This window comes from Cebus imitator, unplaced genomic scaffold, assembly GCF_001604975.1.
Source record: "Cebus imitator isolate Cc_AM_T3 unplaced genomic scaffold, Cebus_imitator-1.0 Scaffold189, whole genome shotgun sequence".
In the NCBI taxonomy this organism is placed as follows: domain Eukaryota; kingdom Metazoa; phylum Chordata; class Mammalia; order Primates; family Cebidae; genus Cebus; species Cebus imitator.
The window spans coordinates 3,427,249-3,441,580 of NW_016107504.1; the positions used below are offsets into that span (position 1 = coordinate 3,427,249).

The window sequence follows — 14,332 nt, forward strand, 5'->3', positions numbered from 1 at the left end:
ATGGCTTAGTACCATCCCATGGGGCTGTTCTGTTGTTTGTGTGTGTGTGTGTGTGTGTGTCTTCTATCACTTCAGGGTCACTACCTCAGACATGGGACACCGTCTGCAGAAGTCTGACCTGTAGACCCTGATTCAGCTACAGATGAATAAATATACTCTCACACCATTACAGTGTTTCAAGTGGGCTAGGGATGGCCATTGGCTGCTTTCAGAGGGCGAAATGCAGTCAATCGACTCAGACCCTCTGTCCATCACACATCTATTCCCTCAAGATTTTACAACAGAGGTTCTAAGTTAACACACTTGTGGATAATTAACATGGTTAAGAGAATGGTTTTACAACTGATAAAAGCTTTTGGTTCCCGGGCCCAGAGTAAATGCAATTAACAGGTAATTCCCCTTTGATCCTCCCAGGAGAGACCATCCAGCACAAAATTAACATGAATAAACAGAGTGGAGACAAATGGGTGCGGGGTAATTGTTTTGATCAGTCTCTCTTTCCTATACTAATGTTAGTGAGCTGGCCAGCCACCTTTGGCCTGCCCCAATAAAACCTTTTGGCCTTCCAAAAGGTTTGAGACTAATCTATAACTTTTCCCAATAGATCATTACTATTCTGCCACCATCCCAAGTGAATAGCAACATTTAGAGCTAGCTGAGGTTTTATTTTGGACAACAAAAAAAGTAATTGAATTGTTTTGCAGCTGGAGGCATGGGTAAGGCAGCGGGGAGAAGGGGTGGTCTCCAGGCAGTAAACTCCCCTGCGAGTGGGCTGAGGGCTAGGGCTGAGCCTCATGTGGGTTTCCTGTTCCCTGTGCTCCCCTGCACAGGGGCCTCCCTCCCAGGCTCTGGGGCAGTCTCAGGAGGGGCAGGCTGGGAGGGGCTGCTGCAGCTGTTCACTTGGACAAGACGTCAGAGGATTCGGACACCAGCTTCCCATCGCGGGTCTCAATCTTCTTCACAACCACAGCACTGGTGGTGCTGGTGCAGCTGAAGGAACTGGAACCTGTGCCAGAGCCAAAGCTGGAGTTCAGGCTATAGCTGAGGCCAGGGCTTGTGAGGCCCCCATAGGCCGAGCTCAGACCACCTGCATAGCCATTGGTGGTCTTTGTATGGATGCTCATGTTCTGCATCCCAGACTCCAGCAGGCTCTCCTTGCCCTCCAGCAGTTTTCTGTAGGTGGCGATCTCAATGTCCAGGGCCAGCTTGATGTTCATCAGCTCCTGGTACTCATGCAGCTGCCATGCCATGCCCTGCCCAGCTTGGCCCACTGCAGAACGGCCTCCAGTTCGGACAGCTTTGCGCTGGCATCGTTAACGGCCAGCTCCCCACACTGCTCAGGATCTGCAATGGCGGCCTCCAGGGAAGCCCTCTGGCCTTTGAGGCCCTCAATCTAAGCCTGGAGCCAGCTGATGTTCCGGTTCATCTCAGAAATCTCAGCCTTTGTACGACGCAGGTCATCCCCGTGCTTCCCAGCCAGCATCTGCAGCGCCTCATACTTGATCTGGTACATGCTCTCAGCCTCTGTCCAGCTGCGGTTGGTGATCTTGTATTGCGCCTTGACCTCAGCAATGATGCTGTCCATGCCCAGGGAGTGGCTATTGTCCATGGACGGCACCACAGACGTGTCCGAGATCTGGAACTGCAGCTCCCGGATCTCCTCTTCATACAGCTGCCTGAGGAAGTTGATCTCGTCAGTCAGCCCTTCCAGGTGAGACTCCAGCTCTACCTTGTTCATGTAAGCTTCATCCACATCCTTCTTGATGAGGACAAATTTATTCTCCATCTCTGTATACTTATTGATCTCATCCTCATACTTGTTCTTGAAGTCCGCCATCAGCCCCTGCATATTGTCAAGCTCTGCCTCCAGCTTTAGTTTCTCCTCGCCCAGAGTCACCAGCTGCCACCTAAGGTTGTTGATGTAGCTCTGGAACATGTTATCCATATTGCTCCGAACCATCTTCTGCTGCTGCAGGAGGCTCCACTTGGCCTCCAGCATCTTATTCTGCTGTTCCAGGAATCGTATCTTGTCAATGAAGCAGACAAACTTGTTGTTGAGTGTCCTGGTCTGCTCCTTCTCCTTGGTGCACAGGCCTGGATGTTGGGGTCCACCTCCAGGTTAAGGGGGCTCAGCAGGCTCTGGCTGACCGTGATGGTGGTGATGCCTCCCATGCCGCTGGCCCCACCATAGCCTCCACCCAGGCTATCCCAGAAGCTGCTGCTGCCCACTCGGGAGAAGCTTGAGAACCTGATGCGGACACCAGGCCCACTCCTGTATGAGCAGCTGCAGAGGGCCTGGGGCCTAGAGGTGGACACCTTTTAGGACTTCTGGGTCACCCTGATGGACATGGTGAAGGCAGGATTGGAGGCAGGCGGGTTGAACCAGATGGCGATTCCAGAAGGAGCAGAGAAGCTGCTTCTTCGATGCTGTTCTTATGATAGTGAGTGAGTTTTCACCATATCTGGTTGTTTAAAAGTGTGTGGTGGCTGGGCACGGTAGCTCACGGCTATAATCCCAGCACTTTGGGAGGCCAAGGTGGGTGGATCACGAGGTCAGGAGATTGAGATCAGCCTCACCAACATGGTGAAACCCAGTCTCTACTACAAATACAAAAATTAGCCAGGGTGGTGGCATACACCTCTAGTCCCAGCTACTTGGGAGGCTGAGGCAGGAGAATTGCTTGAACCCGGGAGGCAGAGGTTACAGAGAGCCAAGATCGTGCCACTGCACCCCAGCTTGGGCGATAGAGCGAGACTCCACCTCAAAAAAAACCAGGGTATGGCACCACTCCTTTATTTCCCTTTTTCTCCTGCTCCACCTTTTTTCCCTTTTCATCTTGCACTAGCCATGTGATGGCTGGCTCCCCTTTCCCCTTCCACCATGACTGTAAATTTCCTGAGGCTTCCCCAGAAGCTGAGCAGATGCCAGCATCAATCTTCCTGTACAGCCTGTGGAACTGTGAGCCAATTAAACATTTTTTCATTATAAATTAGCCGGTCTCAGGTATTTCTTCACAGCAATGCCACAGCCTAATACACCATACAAACAGAGGTGCTAGAGACTTCATGTTTTCCACAATCAAGAACTGTCAAGATTTCCCAAAGAAGGCTTGGTCACATCACTGGGAGATGTGGGAAGGTAGAAAGGTAACGTATGGATTTGGAAGACTTATAATTTTAGTGACGTTGGAATGCTTGGTAGAGCAATTGCTAAAGAGAAGGAGCTATCTTACATTGCAGGCATCTTTGTCATCTTTTCTGTTTTGCAAAGTGTATAGGCCAGTGTTTCTCAAAATATATTTCACCTATTATTCTTCTGAATTCCTGAGTCCTGACCCAGTAAACTCAGCCATCTGCATTTTTAACTAGCTTCCAAGTAGATTCTGTTATTGTATTTTATAATTTAATTTTTGAACAGATGATGCATTCACATGGCACAAAACTTTAAAAATATAAATGTAGAGCATGGAAGTCTCTCTCCTATTTCTGTCCTCAGCTGCCTGGTTCTCACTTTGCCCTACCCCTACCTGACATAAAAATCCAGGTGACCACTGTTATTTATTTCTTATGAATCCTTTCAGAGTTTCTTTATCAAATATAAGCAAATGAAGATTATATATAGTACATCTATATATAATATAGTCTATAACATATATGAGCTATAAAATATATTTTAGATATATACAATCTATTATATACATAATATAGATTATAGATTATATAATATAAATGATCTAATTACTCTAATATAATCTATAATAGTCTATATATAATATACCGATTATGTAAATATATATCACTTCTTCTCCATAAGAATTAGCCTACTTTACATACTGTTCTGCACCTTTAAAAAATAATGTAATTTAAAGATCTTTTCATATCTGTCATAGAGAACTTCCTCACTAGTTTTCACAGGTGTATAGCATTCCATTATGTGGATGTACCAGACTTTATTTAACTAGTTACTTTTTGGTGGACACATGGATTGTTTCCACTATTCCATTAATACAATCAATTGAGATACTGAATTATTTTATACACACATCATTATGCAGATCTATGATACATTTCCAAATAGGGAGTTACTTCTCTAATTGATTCTGGTGCCCACTGGAACTTAGGAACCACTGGCTTAGGGGTTGCTGATATGATAGGACTAATTTACATTGGTTTAAGCCTTTATATTAAGACTTACAGAATGGTAGAGCTGGAGAAGGCCTTAGATATCTTCTTCCTCACCTTACAGATGAGAAAATTGATTCTATACTAGGGAAGCGATTTGCTCAAGGTTACACAGCATATTGGTAGTAGAGCTGAAGCTGGAACCCAAGTCTCCTTACTCCTAGGGCAGTGTTCTGGTGCCTGTGGTTATCATCAACAAATAAATGTGGAGTGCTCTGTGCAGTATAGTGTAATCTCTATCTGGGGCAAATAGGGAAGGCATTGGAAAGGAATACATACAAATGCAATATAGCCTGTGCTAAATGCCAGATCTCTCTAGGCATGGAATGACAGACTTTCATAAGACATCAGAATTAAACAGATAAACTGTTCTATAAACTGTTTTGAGTTCCTGGCCTCCTTACACAGAATGAAGAAAGGCCAGTGGTTTCCTATGTATCCAATTTAATGTGATTTGTAAATTCTGAAAAGAGCAAAACTTTTGTGTCTCTATGCAGCTTCTTTAATAGGCTTGTTGGAGAAGGGAAAGTGTAGCTAGTGACTTAACTACTGAAGACCAAACTCCTAAACAAGGTGACTTGGAGTCCGTAAATCTCAATGGGATCTATTTCTTCTTCTGTAGATCCATTTCGTGATGTAGAAAAAGCTTCCTAGAGCAAACCAAAGTCCTCCAGAAAAAATAAGTGATGTTTGAAAGCCCCTCACACCCAGAATCTCTTCCCCAACATTACAGAGTTATCTTTTTCAGCTATGGCCTCCATGAGATGCTTGCTGCCTCTGTCACCTTTTATTTATCATTTATTTGTTTGTTTGTTTTAGCGACAGAGTCTTGCTCTGCCGCCCTGGCTGGAGTGCATTGGTGTGATCGTAGCTCACGGTAACCTTGAATTTATGGACTCAAGCAATCATCCCGCCTCAGCCTCCTGAGTAGGTAGGTTAGGACTACAGACATGCATGAACATGCCCTGCCAATATATTGTTTTTTTGTAGAGATGGGGTCTCTACACGTTGCCCAGGCTGGTCTCAAACTGTAACCTTTTATTCATCGTGGAGATAAGGTAGAATGGTGTTAAAGCAACTCTCATCAATCTCAAAGCTCTCCAAATCCTTTTATAGCAACTTCAACATTGTTTTCAGTATCTTAGCCAAATAAAGGGGAAGTTTTTGTTTTGTTTTTTAACCACGTTAATCATTTTATGGGGTATCGTACAAGCAGGTTGATGGTTTGTTTGTTACACTTATTTCTGATCTCAAAAGGAGAAAATATCCTAGTTGAAGAGTTCTGGACAGGTATCAAGGGAGCCTGGGATTTTCAGCTGCAAGGGCTATGTGCAGCAGTCAGAGGAAATGCATCCTTTATGCCATTATCAGACACTCTACTGTTCTAATTTTGATGAGAACAAGACAATTGTTAAGTGAAGTGCTCCTCACTTAACAGTTTAATCAACCATAGCTATAATAGCCTCCCCTTTTTCTGGTCAGCAATCACTAGTATCTCCTAAGAGAGGGAGTGGAAGAGAGAATCTTCAGAAAACTGCAGGTAAAAGCAGCTAAAGGAAATTAAATTTGTACTTAAAAAAAAAATCTCTGAAATACATAGTCTAATAGAATGACAAGAGTCTACAGCTAGGGTCCTGCACTACTATCACCCACTGCCATTTCCGGGGACGGGATGAACTAGGATTTTATCAGTCTCATAGTGTTTAGCCAAGAACTGCTAGATTGTTTAAATCACCTAACATCCTTTCCCCATGTCTTATATATACAATCTAGGATACTAGGCCACAGTTTCTCAAAGTATAGTCATTGCAACACATCTATGAGAACCACCTGGAAAATTTGTTTTAAAATGCTTCATCTCAGACTACTGAAACAGAATTGCTGACAGTGGGACCCAAGGCATCTGCATTTTCCTCAATTTGAGTGGGTAAATCTGTTACATCCTAAAAGATAAGAACTGCTGCCCTTATGAAGATCCTTTGTTTGGCACTCCCTGTTCCTTCTGTTCAGATGGCTCCAATGTTATAGACACATATTTTGATATCTTTAGAAGAGCATGAATTGTTGGTCTCTACTGATGCCAGGTGCATAGAGAGGACATCCTTCCTGGATGGCAACAGAGTAGGAAATCTTAATCCCAATTCACTGTGTAGTCTTGGGCAAGTCCTTTCTTCTTCTATGGGTCTCATCTAAAATGAGAACCTTGAACTGGACAACAGATAAAGACCTTTCTATCTCTACACACTTAGAGCAAAACACCCAAAGTAGCCAGCCTTCCAGAGCAATCTTCCCACTAGTTGCCTGTTAGTTAGTTATATCTTCAAGTGCTCCAATAAGAGATCCCACAATATCTTGATCTAAGTAAGACAAGTTTATTTTTTACTCACTTAATAGTCTAAGTAGATGATTCAGGGCTGGTATAAGGGTTTGAAGATGTTAAGAGCACAGGTATATTCTATCTCATTGCTTCCCATCTTGTCAACAACATTCCCACCTTTAGAAGCAGGGAGCTTGGGCAGAAGGAGGCATGCTTCTTTTAAGGGCACAGATTAGAAGTTACATGTATCACTTCTACTTATGTCCTACTGGCCAGGACCTAGCCACATGGCCACATCTATCTGCAAGGAATGTTGGAAAATGCGGTCTTTACCTGAGCTGTCCTATGCAGCTAAAATTCCTATTACTACGGAAAATGTGAGAGTAGATATGGTGGACAGTCAAATTACGGTGTTTGTCTCTTTCCCCCCAAAGACTACTCAGTTCACTAGTTTGTTCCTCACTGGCTGTAACTAAGCAAGGAGGTTCGTGATGAAGGGAGTAGAACAGAGTCCCATGGCCTGGTATGGAATGGGCTAAGGGTTAGCCTTAAGTGGACTTTGGCTCCTGAAGGGGCAGAATATCTTTCCTTCAAAAAGAAAAAAAAAAAAAAGCTGTTGTCATCTGCGAAGTCTGATCAAGTGGCTGGATAGAGTCACGGATATCTTTGAATGAATTTTATTTTTCTGCTGAACTCAAACAATGCCTATCCTAGGCATCATTTCTAGGATATTGGTAAGAATTGATTCCTCTTTTCCTTTATTGTCCATCCATTTGTGTCAAAATGCATGTTATTTATCAGTATGGAGTATTATGAAGAACGTGGGTGTGGGTATCAGAGTGTGACTTTAAGCAAATCTTAACCACTCTGAGTTTTAGTTTCTTCATTTGTTAAAAGGCAGAAAAATAATCTAATTCAAGGAATGATTATGTATCAGAATCTTTGAATACACTCAGAATATTGCACATACTAGGCATTCAATGACTATTCTTTTAATTAATACCAACAATAACATAGATACTTTATAAGTGTCTATTATGTGTGTACCAGGCACTGTGCTGGCTTCTACATAAATCGCCGGGCTGACACATATAATTTTTAGTGTCTAGGAGTTATGGAAAACGCCTTTACAAATAGGTGCTTAACTACGGCTGTGTGAATGAATGTGGATTACTGCTTTCACTTAGTGGAGAGCAGAAACTTGCTCTGTGTCTGGGACAGGACTTGGACAGGTAAGGGTGCCAGAGGAGAGTTAACCAGTGACCCTAATTTGGTGATAGTTTCCATTTCTTTCTTCCCTCAGTAAAACTCAGTTTACTAAGCTTTCCCTGCTTTTTTGGTACTTCACCTGTTGACTCTATCAGAGACCATTTGATATCTCAGAAACGTAAGTCTAAGAATCACATGTACCCTATAAATACATGAAACTATTATTTGCCCAAAATAATTTAATTTTTAAAAATCTTTAGCATTCTCCCTCTCTCTGAATCATGCTAACTTTGAGACTAATTATAGTTCAAATGCCAGCCAGCCATTTACTGGCTGAGGGACCTTGGGTAAGTTACTCCCATCTTCTGACCTTCAGTTTCCTCATTTATGAAGTGAATATATTAACAAAACTCACTTCATAGGTTTGTTGTGAAGACTAAATGAGATAATGGATGCAAATTGCTTACCATGGTGCCTGGCACATAGTAATCAACAAATGTTAGTTGTTTTCATTCATGCATTAATTCATTCACTAAGTGGTTGTTATGTGTTGAGAAACGAACTTGGAATGAACTAGAAATGAGCTAGGCCCTGTGCCTTCCAAAATCTTACAATCTCACTGGAAAGCCAACACAAGATATAACCTATGAAATATTCAACATAAAGCTGAACTGAATGTGATTCGTGACAAAACAAGCTCAGGGGAGAAAGTGATCATTGTGGTACAGAGCAGTGCTTATTTTTTTTAAAACAGAGTCTAGCTCTGTCGCCAGGCTGGAGTGCAATGGCACCACCTCACTCACTGCAGTCTCCGACTCCCTGGTTCAAGTGATTCTTCTGCGTCAGCCTTCCTAGTAGCTGGCATTACAGGCATGCGCCACCATGCCCAGCTAATTATTGTATTTTTAGTAGAGACGGGGTTCCACCATGTTGGTCAGGCCAAGCTGGTCTCGAACTCGCGACCTCGTGATCCACCCACCTCAGCCTCCCAAGTGCTGGGATTACAGGCGTGAACCACCACGCCCTGCCAGCAGTGCTTTAAAAACTTTCCTGGCTTGAGTTTCACTTTCTTCAAACCTCAGAGCCATTTTTTGGACTACCATTTGAAAATCGGTGGACAGAGTGAGTAAAACTTTATTAGAGAAGAGACAGGTGGGGCTAAAGCTGTGGACATACGTAAGGCAATAATGGAAGAAGAGCAGGCTGGGATGGGTTGTGGAGGGTTTGAAATGGTCAGACAGATAACTTGGTCTTGATTGCTTTAGCTCAGAACTTCCTAACCAGTGTGCCAGGATTACAGAGAAGCCCTCTGGCCTGCAAGTAGCCTATTCATCTGTTTCTCACAGTGTGCTATACCATTTTCTATGTCTGCCATGCCCTGCAAAGGGAAGCACTACTTTAGATTTCCCAGAAGCCACATTGTTGGGATGGGATTTTGAAGCATGCCCTGTAGCCAAAGGTAAAGATGAAGAAACCTAGATTAGTACATGGAGGGTTCCCTAATCCCTGAATCACACTACGGAAGATCCAAACCCAGGGTTGCTTTGCCTTTCCCCCCACTACCCATCTATGGCAAAGAGCCACTGTCAGCTCTCACTGTCTGTAAACCTAATATCATTATTGACAAGAGAAAGGAATAACATTCAATGCCCACTCACCCAGCTTAGCCCTGGAACAAAAACCTTTGAAAATAGGATTATAGTCCATGCACATGGAGCAAACTAGAAGGCTCTATATTTTGCTGAACATACTTTCTTTTTTCCTGACCCTATGTAACAGGACCCCAGAGTTTCATGTCAGTGGGTTTATAAATTACTAAACAAAATAGATATTTGGTTCCTGCTTAATTGTGGTTTGGTGAGCTTTCCAGAATTTTCTTTTCATAACTCCTTCTTTCTTCTGTATTTTCTTTTACATGACACCCACTCATATGATATTGTCTTTGTATTCTCAAGGTTCTTGATTATAAGCAGCAGAAACCAATAATAGCTAACCTAATCAAAACAGAACAAATTTGTTGAAAGGATGTTGGGTGTGGTGGATAGCTCCTAGAATCAAGGGGAAGTTAAGGGCCAGGCTTTAAAGATGACATGAATCAAAGGGATTTCAGGGGCCACCAGGAAGCACACAACCTTCTTCTAGCAGGAACAATTTGGCCAGGGTACTATAGCTGCAGTTGAGCATTGCCCAAAGTATAATGATTAGATACTAATCATCCCTGTCTCTCTGACAATCGTTCCAGATTTATAGTCCCAGGAACAGGGGAAGAGGGAGGATGAGGATCTTTATCCTACAACTCCTGTAGTTGAGGCTGGGTGCTGTGTCTCACCGATATCTTACATCTTAGGAGATCGCTTTCAAATAGGAAGAGGATGAGTCGTGGATGGCAAACAAGTAAGCCAACAAAGAAAGCAATGTTCCTAGCTCCCACACAGTGTTTCTCAAACTGCTGAAGACATATTGTTGCAGATAACGCTACATAATTGTGTTGCAAGGTGAATTTTGCAAGTGCTTGATTAGCTTTATGGTTTAATTTTAACAGCTGTATTGAGATAGAATCAACATAATTTCACGTGTTTAAAGCTTTGTAGATTTTGACATGAGTACACCTGTGAAAGCATCAACATCATCAAAATGATGAACATACAAATCACTCCCCAAAATTTCCTCAGGATTCTCGGTGATCCCTTCCTCTACCCCACCCTGCCTTCTATCCTGTCCCCCATCTTCAGGCAACCATTTATTTGCTTTCTGTCAGTATAGATTAATTTACACTTGCCGGCATTTTATGTAAAGGGAATAATATAGTATGTACTCTGTATGGGTTATTTCACTCAGCATAATTATTTTGAGATTCATCATTGTTGTTATCTACAATTCATTCCCTTTTTTGATGAATTGTAGTCCATTGTATGGACACAGTACAATTTGTCTATTCATCTACCTGTTGATGGATATTTGGGTTCAGTGACGGTCCATTTTAGATGTCAAACTTGGCTAGGCTATAGTCCCAAATTATTAATTAAACATGAATCTAGGTGTTGCAATAAAAGTATTTTGTAAATGTGATTAATGTTCACGAGCAACTGACTTTGGGTAAAGGAGATTATCCTAGATCATCTGGGTGGATCTGATTCAATCAGCTGAAAGGACTTGAGAGCAGAACAGAGGCTTCCCTGAAGAAGAAATTCCACCAGTGGACTACAACTTCAGTGATTGCCCAGAGTTTCATCCTGCCCTTCCTGATGGCCTGCTCTCTATGATAAATCCCTTAATATACTGTATGTGCCCTACTGGTTCTGTTTCTCTAGTTGAATGCTGACTGATAACAGGTTGTTTCTGGGTTTTAGGTGTTACAAATCAAACTCATGTGAACATTTGTGTACATGTCTTTGTATCGATATATGTTTCCTTTCTTGTGGATAAATACTTCAGAGTAGAATAGCTGAATCATATGGTATGTATTTACATTTTTAAGAAAATGCTAAACTTTTTCCTGAATTGGTTCCATTTTACATCTTTATCAGCAATGTATAAATCTTCCACCTTCTTCACACCCTTACCAACACTTGGCATGGTCAGTCTTTTTAATTTTAGACATTCTAATATGTGAGGAGTAGTTTGTCATTGTGGTTTTAATTTGCATTCCCTTAATGACTGATAATGGTGAGCATTTTTTCATGCACTTATTTGCCAGATGTATATCATCTTTGGTAATGTGTCTGCTCAAATCTTATTCCCACTTTAAAAATCGGGTTATTTTCTTATTATTGATTTTGAGAGATTATATATTCTAGACACAAATTCTTTATCAGACATATTATTTGCAAATACTTTATTCCATCTGTCAATTGTTTTTTTTTTTCATTCGTTTAACAGTATCTTTAGACAGGCAGAAGTTTTTAATTTTGGTGAAGTCAAATTTATCAATTTTTTTCTCTGATGAACCATGTTTTTGGTGTCATATCTAAGAAATCATTGCCTAATCCAAAGTCACAAATATTTTCTCCTATGTTTTCTTCTAGAACTTTTATTTTTAGGTTTTCTATTTTAGATTTAGGTCTATGATCCCATTTATGTTAATTTTTATATACATAGTGGGACATGAATCAAAGTTCATTTTTGTGCATTTGGATATCTAACTTTTTCAGTACCATTTGTTGAAAACACTACATTTTCTCCACTGAAATGCCTTTGCAGCTGTGTCAAAAATCAGTTGTTGCTAACTTGGTGCAGTGGTGTGTACGAGTTGGGAGGCTGAGGCAGGAGAATTGTTTGAGGCCAGGAGTTTGAAACCAGCCTGGCCAATGGGCAACATAGCAAGAATCTCTTAAAAACTCAGTTGTTCATATATGTGTAGGTCTATCTCTGGTCTCTCTATTGTGTCTCATTGATCGACTTGTCTATCTTTATGCCAGTACCACATTGTCTTAATTACCGTAGCTTTATAAGAAGTCTTTAAATCAGATAGTGTTAGTCCATCATCTTTGTTCTCAAAATGGTTATGGCTACTCTAGGTCCTTTGCATTTCTATGACTTTTAGAGTCACATTGTCAAATGCCATAAGAAAGGCTTCTGAAATTTTTATTGGAATTATGGTAAATATGTAGAAAAAATGAAAGACAGTTGACCTCTTAACAATATTTAGTCTTCCAACCCATAAAAAAAATGTAACTACAATTTATTTAGATCACTTAGATTCCTCTCCCTAATGCATTGCAGTTTTCAGTGTGTAGGCCTTATACATCTTTTGTCAGATTTATTGCTAAGTATTTAATATTTTTGATGTTATTATAAATGGTATTTTAAAATGTAGATTTCTGGTTGTAGATTGTTAGTGTAATGGAAATATACTATGCAATTAATACATTATACAATAAATACAATTGCTTTTTCTGTATAGATCTTGTCTTTCAACCTTGCTAAACTCACCTATTAGTTTTAGTAGCTGTTTTGTATATTCCATCAGATTTTCAACATAGACTTTAATGCCATCTGCAAATAAAATCAGTTTTACATTTCTCTTTGCCTTTTGTTTCTTTTGTTGGCTAATTTCTCTGGCTAGAACTTCCAGCATAATATTGAATAGTAGTAAGAGTGGATATCTTTGTCTTGTTCCTGATCTCAGTGGGGAAAACATTCCATCTTTCACATAAACAGTGATATTATTGTAGATGCCCTTTATCAAATTGAGGTTTCTTTTGATAGCTAGTTTGCTCTGAGTATTTATCAGAAATGGATGTTGGACTTTTTTCTGCATATATTGAGATGATCATATAGTTTTTTATCTTTGTTAATATGGTGAATTATACTGATTGATTTTCAAATATTAAACAATCGTACATTACTGATACAAACCCCAATTTGTCATAATGCATTATCCTGTTTTTCATATTATTGGATTCAATTTGCTAAAATTTTGTTTAGAATCTTTGCATCTGAGTTCATGAGGGATTTTGGTCTGCAGTTTTCTTTGCTTATACCAACTTTGTCTGGTTTTGGTATTAGGGTAATGCTTTTCTCATCGAATGAGCTTGGAAAGATTTCCCCCTCTTCAATTTTCTGGAAGGGTTTAGGTAGCATTGTTCATATTTCTTCCTTAAACATTTGGCAGAATTCACAAGCAAGGAAATCTGGGCTTAGAGTTTTCATAGGAAAAGAGTTTTAACTATTAATTCAATTTCTGTAACACATCTAGAGTTATTCAAGTTACCTACTTCTTGAGTGAGCTTTCATAGATTGTGTCTTTCAAGAAATGTGTACCTTTAATCTAGGTGTTTATTTATTTATTTATTTATTTATTTTAGACAGTGTCTTGCCCTGTCACCCAGGCTGGAGTGCAGTGGTGCAATCATGGCCCATTTCAGCCTTGACCTCTCAGGCTCAAGTGATCCTCCTGTCTCAGCCTTTCAAGTAGCTGGGACTACAGGTGCATGCCACCACACCTGGCTAATTTAAAAACAAAAAGTTTTGTAGAGATGGAGTCCTGCTATGTTGCCCAGGCTAGTCTCTTCTAGGCTCAAGTGTTCCTTCTGCCTCGGCTTCCAAAAGTGTCCGGATTACAGGCATGAGCTGCTGCTCCCAGCCAGGTGTTGACTTTTTAGGAATAAGTTGTTTATAATATTCCTTTATTTTCTTTTTAATATTTGTACTAGATATTGCCTCTTTCATTAATAGGCAATTATTTTTTGTTCCCTGATCAGTCTGAATAAAAGTTTATCTTTTTTTAAATTTATTTTTGTCAAAATACCAGCTTTTGGGCTGGGTGTGGTGGCTCACGCCTGTAATCCCAGCACTTTGGGAGGTACAGACGGGTCACATAAGGCCAGGAGTTTGAGACCAGCCTGACCCACATAGTGAAACCCTGCCACTACTAAAAATACAAAAAAAATTAGCCAGGCATGGTGGCGGGAGTCTGTAATCCCAGATACGCGGGAGGCTGAGGCAGGAGAATCACTTGAATCGGGAGGTGGAGATTGCACTGAGCAGAGATCACGCCACTGTGCTCCAGCCTGGGTCACAGAGCGAAACTTCATCCTCTCACTCAACCCTTCAACCCAGCTTTTGTTTTCATTAATTTTCTGCATTCCTTTTATGTTTTCTACTTCTTTTTTTTTTTTTTCT

At 40.8% G+C, this 14,332-nt stretch overlaps 1 pseudogene; it reads right to left on the reverse strand.

The window, feature by feature from the left end:
* Positions 1-896: 896 nt before the first annotated feature.
* Positions 897-2,364, reverse strand: LOC108316577 (annotated as a pseudogene).
* Between the last annotated feature and the right edge of the window lie 11,968 nt (positions 2,365-14,332).